The sequence below is a fragment of the Natator depressus genome, chromosome 1 (genome assembly GCF_965152275.1).
Source record: "Natator depressus isolate rNatDep1 chromosome 1, rNatDep2.hap1, whole genome shotgun sequence".
Taxonomy (NCBI): domain Eukaryota; kingdom Metazoa; phylum Chordata; order Testudines; family Cheloniidae; genus Natator; species Natator depressus.
In genome coordinates this window covers 336460856-336481672 of record NC_134234.1, presented here as the reverse complement: position 1 = coordinate 336481672, position 20817 = coordinate 336460856, and the positions used below count along the sequence as shown (strand labels likewise).

Here is a 20817-nt window from a genome sequence, read left to right as displayed (position 1 = left end):
TTTCTAATTTTGAATGATTCGACGTTTTAAAACTTATTCTTGTTTTTCCTGTATCATAGGTACACATAGGTATACTGTCTTTGGTCCTCTTTGCTTTGGTTGCACAATAAAGAACTTAGCTTTTGGTAACTTGTTTATCAATTTCCCCCTGTGTTCAGTGAATCAGAACTTCCCACATTTAAACGATTAAATTATGCAACTGAGATACAAATGGAAAAGTCTCACATTTGCCACTTCTGCATTTCAGGAATTTGTGTGTTTGTCCTTTGCTATTTCAGGGTTGTTTTCATAAACTCAGTTCATTTTTTTATAAATTATCTTTGCAGTAACATAACCAAAGAATGATTATCAGAAGGCTTGAATGGCTCATGGGATTAGGAAGGGGAGATGAAGCCTTTCACCAGGTCACAAGGTTGAATCCAGCCTTGGACAGTAGAAATGAACAGCCTGATTCTCCTTTCACTTGCACTGGAATAGATCAGAAGTCAAGGGCATTAGTACTGGGTGTAAGAGAATAATCAGGGTCCAAAAGTGGCTACCATCTGACTGCTGTTGAGTGGCCATTTTAAAATTACCTACATTAGCATTTTGTAGTCGACCCCTCAGTTGATTATTTTAATTCCTTCCATGTAAGAGATTCACAATAGCAAGGTTTCAAATAGACCTCATGGAATTTCTAGCTATTATCCCTTTTCAGGTTATAGAAACTCTGATGGTGTGAGGTTAGTTATTTTTTTTAGTTGGGTGTTTGATCTGTATGTTTGTTTGGGAGTCTTTTCTGCTGTGTTTTGTGGTTTGATTTTTTATTCTTATTTTGTTGGTGGTTTTGGGGCTTTCAATTTTATTTCTTTTGATGGAGCGGTGTCCATGTGGTGAATGTCATGCCTGTTATGTTGGCAAGGCTTTATCAAAGAGGAAAGTTTGCTGGTCTTTGTCTTTACAGGACAAGTTTCTGTCTTGTAAATTAAACTGTTCAGAGTACAATAATAAACATAGCCAAAGGTTTGGGAAGTAAAGACCTATGAGGAAAGAACTAATTTTCAATAAATAAAGGAGAGATAACTCTACATATATGTAAAAAACAAGATGGGATATTATTTTTAATCAGTAAATCAGAACAAGTAGTAGATTTAAGCCACTGCAGGGGATACTAATAGTAAAATTAAGGAAAACTTTATAAAAGTTAGGTAGTAGGAAAAAACCTATTGAATCTCACTATCAGTACTGGGCCAGGTGCTAATATGGTGTAAATCTGCATAGCTCCACTTAAGTCAGGGAGCCTATTTCATTTTACAGCAGCTCAAAACCTGCCCTTTTGTGCTTTAAAGACCCACTTTTTGGATCTCTAACTGAATGAAGTCAAACTTAAATGTTTCAGGTGTGTAGTGTGTTCATCAGTAACGTAGGATGTGCCGGAAAGCTAGTGCAGAATCCTAAAAAACTAGCTCCCAGTGTGTTTGTAATTAACCAAACTCGTTACCTGTATAATCACATTTTGCACCCAGAAAAATCGGTGACCTAGTAGCAAGATCTTATGGAAAAGCCTGTATGAAGAAAATGTCTTGCCTAGCAATTTTATTGAAGGGGATTTATGGAGATGTTCTTTTACCCAGATAATCTAACTTCAGAAGTATATGTAGCACGCAAAGCATAATTTCCATGGTTGACAAGGTGTTTCTCTTCCGAAGGTGTCTGCAGTTAAGTACAGTGAGGATCTTTATGCTCCTCAGCTGATTTGCGATTCCCAATGTCCTGGAAGGAGAAAAAAAATTGAGGGTATCAGAGCCTGTGACTTTGTCCTAGGCTTTCCAGAGATAAAATATCGTGCATTACTTCACTCTATTGCCTAAACCTTCTTTGTTCTCCTTTCAATAGGACGATTAAACAAAGACCTACTAACCAAATTAAAGTATAAAATGAACACTGATATATGGAAACCTTGCCAGAAAGAATGTTAATGAATGAAGTTCTCTAAAGGCATGCTGGCTAAGTTTTCAATACAAATAGTTTTATGCCCAATCTCTTTAGTTCATACCAGTTTTCTTTAGAAATTTGTCTCAAAGTACCTGAGTTTCCTTGACTGTAGAATGAATTAGATAATGTTCTGAATAAAGTCTCTCTTCACAATCGTGTCAGTCATTCTATTTAGGAAACTCTCTCTCTCTTCTTTTGGAATCTTGGATCAGCTGTAACCTAAAAAGTATAAAGCATCTATTAATCCATGTGTGGAGTACAGCAGAGGATGCTGTAATGGGAGATTTAAGACAGCCAAACAGCTTGTACCTGATGGATGTAAGCAGAGGCATTTCATTTAAATGTGAAATATTTCAACTGGCCGTTCGGCTCTTTCACTTGGGACAAGCCAAGGTGCAGCTGTGATTCTTCATAGAACTGTTCCTGGGATGCAGTGTTTGGGCCAGATCCGCAGTTGGTGTAAATTGACATAGATCCATTGGAGTCCATGGACCTATATTTGTTTACACCTGCTGAGGACTGGGCTTTTTGTACATGAAGGTGATTACTTTTACAATTACTTTAAATCCCCCAGGATTCATTTTGCTTTTCCTAGAACATTGATTTTTAAGCCTGGTAATATGGAGTTCTATGGTCCCCGGAAATGTATGTAAAATATTATTTCATTTTTGTCATGGCTGATGCATAAACACAAGACTACAGTGGGCACAGAGATATTGTGGATTTGTACCTGTGTTTGTACCTGATACAAATAATGATTGTGCTCAGGGATGTTAGCAGTGAAGCATTGCTCAAGAGTTAATGGGATGTCAAAATTTTGCCCACCGTACAGGCTTTGTAAAACAAAGCTATTGGGAAAATGTAAGCAGAAAAATTTCCATGATACTTTTAAAAATTCAGATTGAAAGTTGTTACTGATGAGTAAAGATTTCCCTGCTATGTTGTCAGTTGAAGCATTTCCCAGTGTTGTGCTATTATGTGGAAACGTGAAAGCAAAATCAGCAGAAACTGACTCGAAGAAAAAAAAATAAAAAATTAAAATGAATCAAGCCTATTGTGTTGCCTAAACTGGGGGAAGGCTACAAAAAATAACCAGTATGACTAGTGAAAATTGAATTTGATTTTTAAACTTCAGTTCTAATAATCTAAAACGTGTGGGGATTTGTTTTATGAAATAAAAACCGTTGCCTGGCAATGTCCCTTTAAAATGTAGTTTTGACAACATATCAGATCAAGATGTGTTAAGCCTCAGTCGTTGTTTACTGTTCTTGTAGCGAGATGTGTGATGGCATGTCATTGGACCACCACACTGTTGTAATCTGAGCACTCCAGCAGTGCTGGTAGTGGATTGGTGCAAGAGGTCTTGGATACACAACTCTTAACTGCAGTGGCTCTGCTAATAAGAAAACTAAACTGATTCTTGTGAGCGGGTGTGTTGCCAGGGTCATCCTGCCATATGTTCAGGGCCAATCACTATTTGTTTTATTAAACTCTTAGGTTTTTCAGTTCAGTGTTTGCATTATCTGTGGGAGCCAAATAATGCAGAGGCACCACCACAATATTTCCTGATACGAGAGCTGGAAAGAAAACAGCAGTGGAAAGGGGGTTGCACAAAATTATTTCCATTTTTTAATCCAAATTTCCTTTTCAGTCATTTACTGACAAGCTCTATCTTAATACTAAATGTGGTAACTGCTGGTGACTGTTCTCTCTTAGTAGTGACTACAGAGGCGGAAGGATAGCACTCAGCAAATCCGACTTCATCCTTGCCTCTGTTACAGATTTACAGTTAACGTGGCACTTAATATCTCCGTTCCCCAGTTTCCCCATCTATAGCATGGGGATGTCATGGAGCCCACTAGGCTAGGGTGCTTCCTCCTGGCGGGTCTGGGGATTAGCTCCTTCCAGAGGTGCTGTGCCGTCCTCTGGCAGTCTCTCCACCCATCTTTGCAACTTCAGGAGCTCCTTAGCAACTTGACCCTCCGGCCAGGTCACTGTGCGTCCTCCTCTTCTGGGGTAACAAAGCCTTTTGGGGCAAACTGTCCCAGGCAGTCTGCTCTCTGCCCGGTCTATGTCACTTCCTCCATGACTGGTGGGGAACCTGGGCCCGCCTCTACTTCGGGTTCCAGCTCAGGGACCCTCTCAGCAGCAGACAAGATCTGCCCTATTCTATAACTTGCTGCTTTTCCCATGAGCCTTTCTGGCTCTCTCCTTTCTCTGGGTTTGCCAGCCTGAAATACCTCTTCCCAGGGAGTAACTGTAAACTACCCTCTGTGGTCCCAAAAACACCCGTTTTCTCAGGGAGTGACTGCAGACTCCTTCCCTGCAGCCCCTAGCTGCTCTCAGCTTCTGGACTTTATACAGTTCCCTCCTGTTCCCATCCAGCTGAACCTCATCTAATTAATCCCTGCTCCTTGGCTCTTCCTCCAGGTGCAGCCTGGGCAGTTAATTAACCCACCTGGCCACCTTAACCCCTTCAGGCCTTGTGTGGGTTGGACACCACATCACAGCGGATAACACTTCCTTTCCCCCACTCTGTGATTTGTCTATTAAGATTATAAACTTCTCAGGGCTGGGGACTGGCTCTTACTATGTGTTTGTACAGTGCCTTGCTCATTCAAGCCCTGATCTCAAATTTGGGATGGATGCCCAAAGCCTCCTTTGGGTATAATATTTGGTTATATATGCCCATCCCTCCTGGCCTCCGCATTGTGTATATAACTCTCCAGGCTTTAGAACTGTCTCTCTGAACCGGCTCAACAGTGGATGCACCTACCTTTGTTAGTTCCATTTTCACTGCTGATGGTATTGGAAACCACTTACACTGCTGGTGAGCCACAGTGAATCCTGTGTCTCTTCAGATTATACCTGGACATCTTCCACCATATTTCCTCAGGATTTGTGTCCATCAGTCCTGCTGCTTCAGATCTGTTTATTCAGATACTTTGGGTGGAATAAGGCAGGTAGGACTAAGCTCCACAATGAGATCTTATTTTTGTTGGTGATTTTTTTATCTTCCACCGCTGGTTTTTGTTTGTTTTGTTTTTTGAGGCATGTCCGAGAAGCCGCTCGTTGCCTTCAATTGCTTCTGTGATGTCTGTCAGAATATATCCCTCACAGATGAGCATGATCACTGCCTTTTGTGGCTCTGTTGGCTGTGTAATCTACGCGATAGCACTTTGAGTTGCTAGGTATTTAGGTGAGAGCATAGTAAAAACAGCCAATGCTCCCCTGAAGCTTCTACTAAGCCCAATGCCAAGTCAACCCAGAAGATCTCAATGGACAAGTCTTTGCTTCAGCATCCAGCAACCCAGCTGGGCATTGACTATGGTAGGACTCGCTGCTCCATTTCAGGCCGACTCCTGCTATGTTTGAATTGTGACATGTCAAGGCTGGCACCCGTCCTCCTGGATGCTGTTGTCTCAAAATCAGCTTTCCTTCTTTCCAGGTTGATCATGACCTTACTAAAAAGAATTTGCCAGACCCAGCATGTTTCAGTCATTCGTCACTGAATGTTGGGCTTACTGTCCTCCTTATTGTTTGATATCCATAACGCTCCGTAGGAGACATTTGTGGAGCCCAGCCACAGTCCACTCAGATTCGTGAGCTACGTCTGCTGATGGACTCCCATAAAGAAGCTCTCGCTCAGTGGACAATTTACAATTTAGAAAGGTTCTAACTTCTAGTGACCATAGCCACATCCTGCCTAGGATGGAGAAGCCCACGAATGACTTCCACATTTTCAGTGTGATCATGACATTGAACCAGCTCCTCCACCCAGGCAATAATTGTGGTCTCCGCTGTCCATTTCTCCTTCTCAGTTACTTTCTTCCCTGCTGCTTGGTTTTCAGGGAAACACCCTCCTCAAGTCAATTCACAAAGCCATGGCTGTCCTTTCAATCACTTCTGATTACTCAAGTCTGCCATGATGCCCATGGTAAACTACCCAGTGACAATGACTATGGACAAGGCCTGTTATGGATCCATCAAAATCTCTTGTTAGTTTGTTTGGGGTCACAGAAGATGGGCCAACTGCTAACAGACCCTGTGGGTCGGAGATTGCTGAAGCAAATCATTCCCAAGTGGTGTTCCCCTTCAACTGTCTAAGTTGCAGATATAGGACCTGATTCTCTTCAGCAGAGCTCAGTATCCACAACTCCAGCTCAAGTGGGTGGGAGCTGCAGGTGCCCCAGCACCTCTGAAAATGTGGCTCTTAATTCATCAGAGTTAATATAGGTTCTATTTTATTTTTTTGCTGCCCGTGTTTGAGGGCAGGGCAGGTTCATGAGGGGCTTTTTGTGTTTCAAATCCCACTTTTCAAGTCCAGAAGCTCCTTGTGTTATAGAGTATCATTGTGGTCTATCTAAGCTACTGAGGCCTCTTTCTGAGCCATTTGATCCCTGTCAGCTCAGGTTTCTTGCATGCAAATTTTTTCTTTCCAGTGTCTGTGGCTTCTATTTGTAGAGCAAGGGAACCTCATGGTCTAGTGACTGATCTATCCTCCACTACATTTTGCAAGGATAACATGACACTATGGACTCGGACAAGATTCCTTCCCAATGTGGTGACAGAGCTCCACTTTAATGACTTCATCATCCTGCCAATTTTTTTCCACACCTGAATGCCCATCATTGCAAGACCTTGGTTTGCAAGTTTGAGGCTACCAAAGGTCCCCAGGCTTTTATCTACAGCTGGCTGCAGATCTTGATGTCCATCCAACTTTTCATTTCACTTGACATTGGTACAACAGGTCTGTCTTTACCAGAGCTGTGGTTAAATGGCTGGCTGATTGCATTATTTCTCTTTGGTCTCTCTGCAGCTTTTGGATTGTGTATGTTGGTGGTGAAGTTACACACTTAGAGTGTTATTGCTTGGAATTCTGGCATGAATCCAGATTTGGCTTCATATGTTGCACAAGCTGTTTGAGTTGTGTGCTCATAACTTTTTCTCCCCCTAGCTATTTTAATTTTCTGGGATGACTGTCTGCTATGACGTGTCCTTATCATTATCAAAACTTTATTTCTTTGCTGCTGCTGTGAGAGATTGCCAGTAGCACGTTTACTAGTCTGAGACCTGCAGGTTTCCTTTGTGTGAAACACAACTGACTACGATTAGTCATCTTCTGGAGAGACACCTTCGGAGCCTTTCAGTTTCCTGGAGTGGGCTCTATGATGAGTCATGCCTTTTTGAAGAAAAGGACATTACTTATCTGCTATCATACTGCATCCCACACCCAGTTATCTCCACAGAACTGGGGCTCCATTGAGTAATTCTTTATGCTTGCTACCAACTTATTCCAACAAATTAACTGATGGTTAAGGGCAGTGAGAGCTGCTATATCCTCAGCAAGGCAAGGATCTGCTGCCACCCATTGTGTTAGTTTAATGGCTTAAGAACGCTAAAGCTATGATAGTTCTCATCAGTTCCACCTGTAGAGAGCATGGGACTCCATTACAGTTGCTTGCTTTATATGACCAAGGACTAATTTGTTTAATACTTGTATTACAAATGGAGAAAACGAGGCAGAAGTGGTAACGTGAGTTGTCCCAGGTATCAAAGTCGAGACTACAATTCAGATCTTCTGATTTCCAGACTGGTTGCTAAGCTAACCAGATTATTCTAGCCCTGGGAAAGCTTTAGGTCAAAATAGTGGCCTTTTGTTTGCAGTTCAACCACATCCAAAATCATAATAAATCTCTGAAATGTTAACCATCCAAAACCTGGGTTCTGCTTTTTTGGCCCTTCATATCCGTATTTGCAGTTAACCATGCTTTAGTTGTGATGTCGGTTGATGATTTTAACTGTATGTTCCTGCTTGGTAAATCCGGTGTTACCTATGTAGGCATCTTCTTATTAACTGAACATCAAGGTCTCAGCTTTATCAGTGCAGCCCTCAGGAATCCCTTCAAGGATCCATCCAAAGCTCTGTGACACAGTGAGATGTCATCACTAGAACTTCCCCAGATGACCAGATTGTATGCAGGACTTGCCAACATACAGAGTTGTGCAGGCTTACTTTAAGATGTGATTCAGGTTAGTTTAAGTTGACTGGAGCAGATTTAAAATAAACCACGCAAATCAAAATAAGGGCCCACACAGGGGGTTGCGTCAGATTAACTAAAACCATTGCAAGTTTGTGGGTGGGCAAAGCCTCAATCTAATGATTCACATGGAGGTGCAGGCTCCCTGATTAGCTGCTACCAACCTCTGCTGGAAGTGATGTCATTCAATAGCCATACAATTAAGTAGCATTTCAGTGTTTGTGGTCCCAGATCATATTAAACTGATTTTTAAAAGTACATTTGATTTTTCCCTCCATTTTTTTCCCATCAGGACACGGGTAAAGATCATTTGGCTGCATTTCCACTTTTCATGTCCATATCTACCATGTTTGGATTTCTTTTCTAAGTCTCACCTTAACTCTAAATTTCCTCAGGTTTATAATACATGTGTATGGGAAAATTGCAACATTCCTGATTTTTTTACCCTTAAATTACTTATATTTACATTCAACCTGAACTCCAGTTTAACGTATTCCCAGACCAAAAATATGTTAAATTAATATAATTATATTTAATAGCTTTTGGAAGTAAAGGTATCATTTTAATTTGAGTTCTGGCCACCATTATTATACACAGACACACACGGCTGTTTTCAGTTTGTCTCTTTAATCTCTGCCCAGAGATGAGTTTTTAAGCGGCATCAAAATTCCTTTAATTGTTTTTGTGTCATATGCCTTGAACAAAATTTCTCTGAAGTCAGAATCATTGTGCTTGTATGAACAATAGCTGAATTGATTGTGACCCGTGATTTGTTTTGTAGCTCTCAATGAGAGCTAATGAACAAGCCCAGTTAGAACATGACATATTCACTTGTTTTGATGTTTGTTCAAAGTTTTCTCACGCAGACCCGGTGGTTAGAGTTACATTTACATTTCACTAGCGGCCTCGGCCTGACTCTCGCTTTGTGGATGATTGTTCAGTAACAAAATGGCCAGGTTCTGGAGCATTGAAAGTCAACCAACGAGCAGAGACAGCCAAGACAGCCAAACCTTACACCAAATTTTAGTGTGATAAGACCATAATCCTGTTTGAGTGGCTGCTGCTTCCTGCTCCCTCTCTCACAAAGGTCCCATGCTCTAGCAAGATTTATTTTCAAAAATACAGTAACACTATCACCATCCTGCCTGAGAACGTCTGAGCAGCCTCCCCGTCTCTCCCAGGGTTGGCCATGGCCAACCAACATGTTGTAAAAGTGTTAACTCCGTTAGGTGCTAATGGATCATCTGGTGTTATAGTGGATCACAAATCGAATGTGTCGCCAATGTGATGCAGTTGTGAAAAAGGCTAATATAATTCTGGGGTGCATTAAGAGGAGCGTTGTATGCAAGACATGGGAGGTAACTGTCCCTTGGCCTCAGCTGGCGTATCGTGTCCAGTGCTTGGCGCCCCACTTTAAGAAGCACATGGACAAACTGGAGAGAGTCCAGAGGAGAGCAACAAAAATGGTAAAAGATTTAAAAACCTGACCTATGAGAAAAGGTCAAAAAGTTGGGCATGCTTAGTATTGAGAAAACCTGACTGATTGGGGACATAAGTCTTCAAATATGTTAAGGCCTGTTATAAAGAGGACAATGATCAATTGTTCTCCATGTCCACTGAAGGTAGGACAAGAAATAATGGGCTTAATCTGCAGCAAGGGAGATTTAGGTTAGACATGAGGGGAAACGGTCTAACTATGAGAGAAGTTAAGCACTGGACTAGGCCTCCAAGAAAGATTGGGAGGTCTAGATAGTATTCGGTCCTGCCTTGAGTGCAGGGGGCTGGACTAGAAGACCTCTGGAGGTCCCCTCCAGCCCTACAATTCTATGATTGTGGAATCCCCATCATTGGAGGATTTTAAGAATGGGTTAGATGGGTTAGACCTGTCAGGGATGGTCTAGGTTTACTGGGTCCTGCCTCAGCGCACAAGGTTGGACTAAATGACCTCTCAAGGTCCCTTCCAGCCCTATATGTCTATGATTAGATGTTAAAAAGCGCTTAATTAAAATGTTAGCTAGTGAGGTTTTTTAAAAAGCAACACTTAGTCTTGACAAGGCCAAGTGGCGGTAATGGGAGGAGGGAGCCTTTGTAGAATGACAATAGCAGCCAAGACAAGGCTCTGGAACCTGCTTGGACTTTCAGAAATGGGGTGAGATCCTCTGCTGAGCTTTTAGAGGCTGGGCTAGAGTGGGTGTAGGCACAGAGCAGCTCCTAAGCTGATCCCCTCCAACAGGCCTTAGAGGAGGGGGGAGGGACAGTAAGTGGCCAAATAGGCAGCAGTACCTGTGGGTCAGGGACTGCTTGCAGGACCCAGTGAATGACCTACAAAGATTCTCGGCCCCACTGGATTAAAGTATCATCAAGCCAAATCGTTCCAGGTCATGGAATTTACAAGTTTCATGACTTCACCCCCCTCTTCCTGATTTTATTTTGAAAGTAAATTCCCTGGTGGGGAGAGGAGGAATCAAACACTCGGAGGTGAAGAAATGCAGAGTTGAAAGGTCAACCTTAATTTTTCCCTCGAGTGCTTTAGCCTATGAAATCTTTATCGTTATTGCGTCTTGGCAGTGCAAGAGAGATTAGGATTTTTATTTTCTATGCCTTAAAATACAGTAGGGCACATACAGTCCTCAAGCTTGGTTGGGTTTTTAAAAAGTCTCCATGAGATCTATAAAACAAGCCAAGATTTGAGAGGGGTGGAGGGGAAAAGACCAGTTCAGTTGTTTTCAGGTTTTGAGTTTAAATTTGAATGGCCCAGAGTCTGGATTAATTTGTGATCTCCTCTCTTAGTCTCTCCAGTATGAGAGAGGCCGGAGATTGAAATAATCTTAAATTTAAGGCCCTGATTACGGTACGGGGACTGTAGTAGCACAGTGATGACACTGCAGCTATTGCAGCATAACCCCATAATGTAGACACAGCCTACAGTGACCAAAGGAGTTTTTCCACCAATGTAGTTTTTCCACCCCCACCTTCCCACGTGATGGTAGCTAGGTCAATGGAAGCATTCTGCCATCCACCTCGCTGTGTCTACACGGGGGATTAGTTCAGCTAGCTATGGCACTCAGGGGTGTGGATTTTTCACATCCTGAGGGCCATAGTTATGTCGACCAAAATTTGAAGTGTCCAGCAGACCTCAGATAGCCCGGAGATTTAAGGCATCAATACAAGAGGCAGGTTTGTTCTCAGTCCTACAACCGACTTCTAAGTGGAGCTGGTCAGAAGATGAGGGCATTCTTCCACAATTATGTTCTGACCAGCTGAACAGAAAACCTTCCTTTTCTTTTCTTTTTTAAATCTGAGTTTAGAAATTTCCCTGCTTCTTTAGCTCCAAATTTTCCATCCAACTCCACTTCAGAGAACTTGTTTTCTCAACGCCGGTGTTTGCATGAATCCTATTTTACTTTTGCATGGAAGCACATGTGTGTGTGTGTAAAAAATATACACCCAGACTCGAGATGTAAAATACTCTGATATAACACCTTTCATCCAGGTGGATCCCAATGTGAGATCTTTATCATTATTACACACTGAATGAGCTTTGCCTAACTGGCTTGAGGGGTTGGCAGAGTGCTTTATGTTTAATGCTTTGGCTATATATGAAGAAGAATGCTTCAATAATGAGGTGAGAGCTGACAGGGTGCATCTTCCCTTCAGCATCTCCTTGGGGAGAGGGGAGCAGTGATAACCCCTGTGCTTAAAGCAAACAATTCAGAACCCAGGGGTTTGGGTGTCTTTGCTGTCATTTTCTGCCCTTTTCTCTCCCCCTGAGAGACCTGGTCCTTCACTCCTCTGTAAAAAGAAAAAAAATAGACTAACAACTGGTGTAAAAACCCTAAAGAACCCAGTTCATCTTAGGGTGAAGCCTCTTTTACACGAAATGTGGAAATCTTAACTTTTGCCTCTGCCAGTAATTCAACAGCTGGAATGTAAAGTCAGCTCGTGCCACCCGTTCTCTTGCAAACAGAGCAAAGGAACACATGGGAGGTAGCCACACTTTTTTGCCACCTGAAAAAAAAGAAAGAGTCCCATAATCAAAGTGGGTTTCCCGCTAGCAGAGTCTGTTGGCAGCCAGGCCAAACACTGACACAGCCAACCCTATGGTACTTAAGTAGGAGCCGGTCACAAATCCAGTGTCCTGCTCCAACTTTCTCATGATGCAACCCTGGGTACCCAAATAGGAGGGGGCTGCCTAGACTTATGGGGGGCTGGCTAACTAGGGTCTGTCTTAAACCACTAAACTGATAAAATGAAATTACTGATCACCTCCAACCTTGGTCCTGGAAAAGAAAGATGATGAAAGCACATTTTAATCCGGGCTGTTTGCCACTACTTATTTTCCCCTGTATTCTATTTGGTAAATCTCCTGTCATTCTCTGCCTGGGAATTTGCTAGCTCCTGGCTTTCTAGGGCCTTTAATATCCCTCCTGATGGCAGTTGGTGTGGAGAGTAAGTATGAATGCCCTGGATGGAGTGAACTTTCCCCTTCCACTCATTCAACAGATCTAACATAAACACATAAAATAAGTGCAAATGACTGATTTGTTGCAAAAGATCCCATTGTCGTGAATGTCATAATTACAGCCCCCTGCAACACATGAAAGGAGTTTTGTTGCTTCATAGCCTGACTTCGGAAGCTTGCTGTGTTTGCAACCTTGGGGGCTCAGGACAGGTCTTTTCTGGCCATGCCTCCCCCTGCTGGTCGCTTGTAATCAGCTTTTTTTTCCCTCTCCCTGTTTAGTCCCAATCAAGTCAGAGAACAGCTGCTTATTTACCCTGTAGAAAGGAGATGGTGGAAGTGTTTGAAGGTAAAACAGACACAGTCAGAAAAACCTGCAACTCCCCAGCCTTGCACTGGAAATGAGTCAGAGAACAATTTGACCCTTTAAATAATAACACTCATTTGGTAACAGGTCCCATACAACAGACCTGGCAATTAGCAAATTGTGGTTTGAGAAATAATAAGCACCCTAGCTAAAGAAAATCGGAGAAGGGAGTTTCAGCTATTCATTGACTCAGCTTTCTCCCTTTAGGGGGAAACATTAATGTTTAGACTTGTCTGCCTGCAAGGAGGTAAACGATCTTCTTCTGTGTGTTTGGGGAGACACTTTCTCTAGTTTAAAGTTTTACATTACTTCTCCTGGTGTATTAGCAGAGAGTCATTTATAAAAGGCAGGCAAATATTTGTGACAGGTTCCTCCCCCACACACACAGACAAACACACACCAGTAACAATTGGATTATTAAAGTCTTAGGCTATAAATGGATAAATATGCCATATGTATAGTATATTTGAAATGCAGTGTGTATATTACATATAAAATGTGTATGTATGTAAAATCTTTATAAGATCAGTATGGGTGTAGAAACTTTGGGTTGTTATAGATAAAATCACTAGCCTTCAATACAAGGAATCAAAAACTCCCCCCCAGTCCCAAGTACTAAAAGATCAGTTCTCTGACTCGACACTGTTATTTATTATTTGTATTACAGTAGCACCAATCAGGATCTGGGGTATTATTTATCGCATTTAGTGCTTGCCATCAGTCATGAAAACTTAACAAAGACGCTATTGGGTTTATCTATAGGCAGCTAAACAAACGTATCTTGCTCTTCCGTTATCTTCTTGTTAACAAAACACTATCAGGATGTTCTAAACATCAGCATTTACTGCACAAGAGCCCGTTATCTAGGATGATATATAGAGAACCCATCAATTAGTGCAAGGGGTTTGTAGATACCTGCCATATATTCTCTCCAAACCCCCAGGAGCTTCCCTGGCTTATTTCACGAATGATATCACTGCATTTTATGGGCCTCAGCTATTGGTGTTTGGAGCTAGAAGATCCTGTTTTAATCATAATAAATAATGTAAGGAATGATGGATACTTGTTCATAAAAACCCAAACTGAGAAAATGTTCCCAGCTTTGAACTAGTAGCCCAAGTAAGCGTGTACTGGAGTGCGGGCTTGTTCTGAGTCCTGGGACAGAGTAACGCATGAGTGTTACGAGGCGAGGACCGAACTGGCACATGATGACACTTACTAAGGAGTAGACCCCTCACACCTGGAAATCTCAAGTCATCATGCAGTAGCGGTTGGGCAGAGTTGGCACCCAAAGTGAAATACCAGCCCCAGGGAGGTCAATATGAATTTTGCTATTGACTTTCATAGGGCCTGGATTTTACCCCCCCCTCCCCACCACCACCTTCCCTGTCTTCCCTCTGGTGGGCCCTACAGCTACAAGGTTCTTGCCGCCTGGGATTTCTCCCCTAGCACAGTCGCCTCCCCTAGATTTAGAAGGGGCAACTTTCATTCTTTGTTCTCCCCTCACCTGCTCATGCTATCTTTATTCCCAGCTCTCCGTGACTCCAGGGCTAACTTGCTCTAGGCTATCCGGTGACCGTGCTCCACCGCCAGGAAACTTTCTCTTTTTAATGGCTCAAGATCTTAGGAGGAACTTTCCCCCCTTCCCCCTTTGGAGCCTCGATCTCTGCACGCCTGACATGACCCTACTGGGCAATCAAGCCGGAGGGAGAGGGAGTCAGGCCCCAGATTTTGTTTTCGAGCCCGGAGACGTCACTGTGGGGCTACAGCCGGACTCTCCAGGGGATGGCTGCATTTTCCCGGCTGTTCTATGCAGAGGCATCATTTTCAGACCATTTTTACTAGCCAGAGAAGCAGCACAACTCCCCAGGGTGGCCTCCACAGTTTAAAATAACAGGCTTCCCCCCTCTCACCCCCCCCCCACATTGCCAGCAGCGACTCTCACTTCACTCGTGTCACCGCAGCCCGAGAGGGGCTGAGAGGCCCACTCTTGAACAGCAGCATCTCGAACCATGGGAAGCTGCTTTTCCAGACAACTGGATCAATCACAGCGCAGGAACCCTCTGACCCCAAGCTGCAAATCAGGCTGCCAGGTCCCACATATAAAATGGATCATCCCTCTCCCCCTCTCCAGAAGAAGGTGGGGGGGAATCCTAAATTAGCCTTAGTGGAGTGGAAATTCTTCAGGTACGCAGCAAATCTTAAGATTTAATCCAAGCTTCTGTTTGTCTCCGGGATTTCTTTATGCCAGGGCACGATTTAGATCTTGCAGAACAGACTTTCCTTTGCAAATAAATATATTGCCTGGTTAAAACCTGTTTCACCTCACTCTTGAAGTGACTCTCCTCTGCAATGCCTGGATTCGGGAAAGTACTTTAAGCACTTACTTAACGTGAAGTGAATGGGACGTAAGCACGTGCTTAAAGTTAAGCACTTTGTTTCAGTGCTTTGCTGAGTCAGGGCCTACGGTGGCAGCAGGGAAAGCAGACTTTGCTGTTATAAAACTGTCGATTTTCTGGACTAAAAAGTCAAAAGCAAACTAAAAACAAGAAGAGGAAAAAGAAATGGGGTCGGGTTTCGTGGCTGGCATGTAAGTAAAAAGTATTATGAGTTATCCTTTTTGTTTTACTATGTCATTCTGTTTACAACCCAAACCAGTTGGAAGCAGACAGCCCCTGATGATTGTGATCCTCAGGTCGTTTGGGTTTAGGATTTGGGTTCAGCGTATGTGCTGGGTAACCTAGAAACTGCTTTCCAAACCATATGGGTGTCTTCCTGGGAGCTGCTCCCACTAGAATGTGATGTTACAGGCCAGATTTGACTCTCACCAAAGACAATGAAAAAACCCATGGGAACAGGGCCCACCTCTCTGATGACATGCGGCCTTGGATCAGGAAGTTGTAATACGTGAGTGGTCCCACATGCTTTGGTATCAGTGTCAAAGATACCTAATGATATATGAGGAGTCAGGGGAGGTGGCTACAATAACTGCACACACTTGGAAGGATGTACCTGTATACCTTTGCCTTTCTGATCATTATAAATAGACAAATTAACTAATCCCGCCGGCCCTTCAAGCCGCCATTATTTGGCCGCTTTCTCATAGGAAGCCCAGCAGAGACTGGGAGGAGAGGATCGTGACCATTCACCGCAGCCCAGGGAACGTGATCTAACCGCACAGGGTGCCACAGAAGAAAGCGCAGAGGTGTTTGTATGAGAAGTTGACGAACAGGCCCATGAGAGTGTCATCATTGCTGGAGAGTAGGCGGGACAAGGCAAGTGGGGCCAAACTGTGCAGGGCTTTGAAGGTGAGGACAAAAATCTCAGTCTGGATGTGTTGACACCTTGTGACCTTGGGGGAGTTTTGCCTTCCTCTGCAGGATGGGTTGTGGGCCACTTGCTGGGATCCGCTGGGTATATCTCCCGTAACCAATTTCCTTGTCGTTGAGGGGCCCTCAGACACTTGTGCACCTCGGTCCTGCCTATTCACTGCCTGCGGCAAACAATAGCTTAGACTCTTGTGGGCTGTAATGCTTTGGTCTCATTTTGTTGCATTTGGGTTTAGGGGATCTGAGGGAGTGTTGGTGGCCTGTGCTAGACAGGAGGTCAGATTAGATGATCTGGTCATTCCTTCTGGCTTGTGAAACCAGGGCAGCTGGCGGAGGGATTAGAATAGGGGAATGGTGTGGTCAAAGTGATGGGCCAGGCAGATGGCCTTAGCAGCTGTGTTGTGTATGAAGCTGAGTGGGAGTGGGGCCTTGTGGGAGGGAGGTGCAGGAATCAGAATGAGAGAGGAGAAGGTCCTAGACCGGTATTGTGGCCATCTGGACAGAAAGAAGAGGAGTTATTTTAGGAATTCAGCGGGGAGTGCAAATGGGGCGCATGTTCTTCCTATTCAGTGCGTGATGTCTGAGGACTCTCTGCAGTTGCACATCCTCACACTTACGTCCTGCCTTTGAACAGGTGGCTCATTTCAAGGTAGCTATTGGAATGACCATGTTGTCTTCCTAAGCCACTAAAAGTGTCCGTGGATTATTTCAAGGATGGCGCTACATAGAAAACTACTGAAGCCAGTGAAGAGCTCTTTGTTCTGGGGGGGAAAAGTCATGAGATGGATAAAATCTTTGCAGGTCTAACTTTATAATAATCTTAAAAGAGAGCTAGAGAGAGTTGGTGTGTACCTGCCATCTAAGGCCTTATGGTCACTGATATGTAAAGCTGATGGCCAGTGGTGAGAGAAATCAGCCTGACATTTTAGAGGTTGGTCTCTGTTGATAAACCTTGATGACTATCCAGTGAAATAAAGGAGGCAGAGGTGAAGACATCACATCAGGTGCATAGGGACGCAGAAGTATGTCTAGCAATTACGAGTGGGCAGAAAACTGTCACCAGCTTGTCTGAACAAAGCCATCAACTTTGTGAACTATAGAAAAATCTGCCTGAATGGTACGCTATGGACTGTATTACCACTTGCTCCTTCTATTGGCTGAATTTGAGATTAGGGACAAGACTTTCTTGGAAGAAAGTCATAAAAATGGTGACATTATATGTGTACATAAAACCACCACTTCCACACTTCCAAAGTAGGGTTTTCAATAGCATCCCTTCCTGTTGGCAGCCTGGGCAAGTGGCTCGGGCAGCTAGCTTGAGACTCAAGATCTAGGGTCTAGGCCCTACCGCTTTGGTAACTCTCCGTCCCTCTGTTTCCCCATCTGAGAAATAGGACTAATAATTTTAACTTGCCTTTATTTAAAAAACAACAACGAGGAGTCCGGTGGCACCTTAAAGACTAACAGATTTATTCGGGCATAAGCTTTTGTGGGTAAAAAACCCACTTCTTCAGATGTATGGAGTGAAAATTACAGCTACAGGCATAAATATCCTGGCACATGAAGAGAAGGGAGTTACCTCACAAGTGGAGAACCAGTGATGACAAGGCCAATTCAATCAGGGTGGATGTGGTCCACTCCCAATAACTGATGAGGAGGTGTCAATACCAAGGGAGGGAAAATTGCCACCGGGCTCCTCGTTGTTTTTGTGGATACAGACTAACACGGCTACCCCTCTGATACATGCCTTTATTAAGTGCTTTGAGATCTACAGAGTGAAAGGGCTATCTAAGAGCTAAAGAGCGTCTCTCTAAGTCGAACTGGAAGGCCGCAAAGAACTAGCAAGCGATAGAAGAGAATAGTTTGACATCATATATAAAATGGAAATATCTGAATGCCTTGCTGGACAAAAGTGAAGTGCATCAGCTCCCAGTGGGCCTCTTCCAGGTACTATATTAACATGCTGTTCTTTTATAAGCAGAGTAGACGTCAACACTGTTATGCAATTAGTAAGATTGAGAGAAGAATCATCCCCAGCTATTTATATCCTGCTCCAGGAAGCACAGGTATGGGTCCAAGGTGGAATTTGTATTTAATTAAAAGAAAAACATGTTGCAGGAAAGATGATTGTAGAAAGAGCAGGAGGACTTGTGGCACCTTAGAGACTAACCAATTTATTTGAGCATGAGCTTTCGTGAGCTACAGCTCACTTCATCGGATGTAGCTCATGAAAGCTTATGCTCAAATAAATTGGTTAGTCTCTAAGGTGCCACAAGTCCTCCTTTTCTTTTTGCGAATACAGACTAACACGGCCGTTACTCTGAAACCTGTAGAAAGAGCGACAGACAGATAGAGCGAGCTCTTTCTATAATAGATAGGAAGATATGTAACAAACAGATCAACAGAGGTTTGAATCTCCATGTGGTTTTTATATTAACCCTTCACATCCTAGCTCTCCCAGGTGTGTGTGTGTGGGGGGGTGTTTTCGCCAACAGCTATAAAAGTTGCTATTTGAGAGAACAAAAGACAAATAGAAATCATTGCTGCAAAACCTACCCATCTAAACATGATCTTTCTGGAGCAGGAACTCGAAGCTCCTGATTTGTATGATATTGCCGTTTGGGTACAATAATATCTGCTACAGTTATTATTAGCGATATGACAATGATTTACCCCTCCCCACCCCCCAAAATGTACATGTGCCAAGGAGTTTCTCTGTTGGGGGGAGGAAAAAAAAGAATAAAAGTTTAATAAACGTGTGCTGGGTTGTGGATGACTTTGTGGCGACCTTTGTTGCAAATGGCCTATGCATGCGGAATAATGGTCTCCTTGCAGAGAGGGAAATGGCTTAGTGCTATCATCGTTGCCTCGGTAACCATCAGAGTCTCCATCTAGCAGAGAGAAATGAGTTATGAAAAGGCTTGAGTGAAGAAGGGATTAACACATGATCCCAGGGACAGCATGTCAATCAAAAGCAGCGGAGAAATTACACTGCTCTATTTGAGAATTTCTCCGGAAACACAACCTTAGTGGAGATGTGTATATATATATAGACACACACACGAAAATAATCTACATAATATATACGTAGCTATAGATTGAAACACGGAAATGTGCATACACACCTATATGTTCACACACATATACACCCCCACACACCAGTTTATTAATTCACACACTGCATACACACATACCTCACAACTTCACACCATATACACAAACCTCACACCTTACTCTCACCCCATACATATAAATGCACACACTTTTGCACGTCTATATATATGCATAGGCATATAAACGCACAAATACACATACACACACACTAGAGAGAAGCATTGTACTCATTATCAGAAAAACATTGTGCAAATGAAAACAATCAGAAATGATTCAGTGTGTTTATTCCTTAAATCTCCTAACTGACACACACACGCTCTCTCTCCTTTTCCTCTCTATTCACGTTCTCACTTCTGCTGCACCTAATGTGTAAACTCCCCTGATTGTGCTTTATCTGGGGCGTTGTCAAGTGCTCATTGCAGCACAAACACGTTAATTCCCTTTTGAGAGTCCAGTAGCTTATATGAAATGAAGTCATTTCTGTGCAGCACCCATAGGAGGCCAATATAAGGAATTGATCCCCTCTACCAATGTATACACGCAGAATCGGACCATTTCAATGGCATGACATCTCTTGGTGATTTTTGACAAATCTTGGCTCACTTTTCTAATTCTAGTTCATGAAACACAAAAGTTTGGGGCCTGGCCATTAAAAACTTTTTAACAACATTTGGATTGAGATATTGGAAAGCTATCCAGAAATTACAAGGCTCTCTGTGTCCATTCACTTTCTTAGGGCGAGTCCTTTCCTGGATCCTGTCTAAGGTTTACATTACCAGGGATCCGTATGGATTTTTCTCCTAACATTGGAAGAAGAAGGTGAGTGGTATAAAGCATTTATTTGGAAGGAGGAGTGAGGAATCTGAGCAGAGAAGTTTGAATGCTGTTCCTTGACCAGCTCAATAATAGGAAACTTTCTCTTAAATGAAATACATTTTAAAAATCCAGTGATCCTTGTTATAAAAATTAAATCCAGTCAGGCCTCTATATATGGGGAGAGAGTGGTTCAAGCCTGCTTTGAGTTTGGAGGATTAGACACTCGCCATGTGGGGGAACAGAAAGTTCACATCTCCGAAGTACCAATTCAAAACATAAACGCTAACAGAGCTCCCGGCCTACACTCAACCCCTATGCACACATCCCACTTCACAACGCACACTCTAGACTCACCTTCTGTACACACACAGCTCACAGGCTGCACACATCTCAGCCTACTCACAACGCCCAACCCACACTGACCCCTGTGCACACCCCCAATACCGACCCATCCCCCACAAACACCCCAGCGGTTTCCACCTGTTCGCACACACAGATTCATACTCCTTCACTGGAACCCCCGCACACCCATCCACACCTCTCTCTCACACACCTGTACAGAGAGTAGCCACCCCTCTCTCCCACGCCTTGCCCCTACACATACCCCTCATTCTCACACACACTCACAACCGAACACCCTTGTACAATATACCTGGGCATCTCTCCCGATCCTTCTCCCCCACCTGAAAGCCTCCCTCACACAACACATCTTCCCTA

At 43.3% G+C, this 20817-nt stretch overlaps 2 long non-coding RNA genes across 2 annotated transcripts; one reads left to right on the top strand and one right to left on the bottom strand.

Moving 5' to 3' along the window:
* Positions 1-1690: 1690 nt before the first annotated feature.
* Positions 1691-4838, bottom strand: LOC141980913 (uncharacterized). The gene is made up of 3 exons (XR_012637629.1): positions 4751-4838; positions 2067-2193; positions 1691-1752 (listed from the first exon to the last, which is right to left on the bottom strand). It is a non-coding gene; the product is annotated as an uncharacterized LOC141980913 (long non-coding RNA).
* A 10333-nt stretch (positions 4839-15171) lies between these two features.
* On the top strand, positions 15172-20107 carry LOC141987472 (uncharacterized). Its single transcript, XR_012639546.1, has 4 exons — positions 15172-15431; positions 15948-16149; positions 18152-18236; positions 20021-20107. It is a non-coding gene; the product is annotated as an uncharacterized LOC141987472 (long non-coding RNA).
* The last annotated feature ends 710 nt before the right edge of the window (positions 20108-20817 follow it).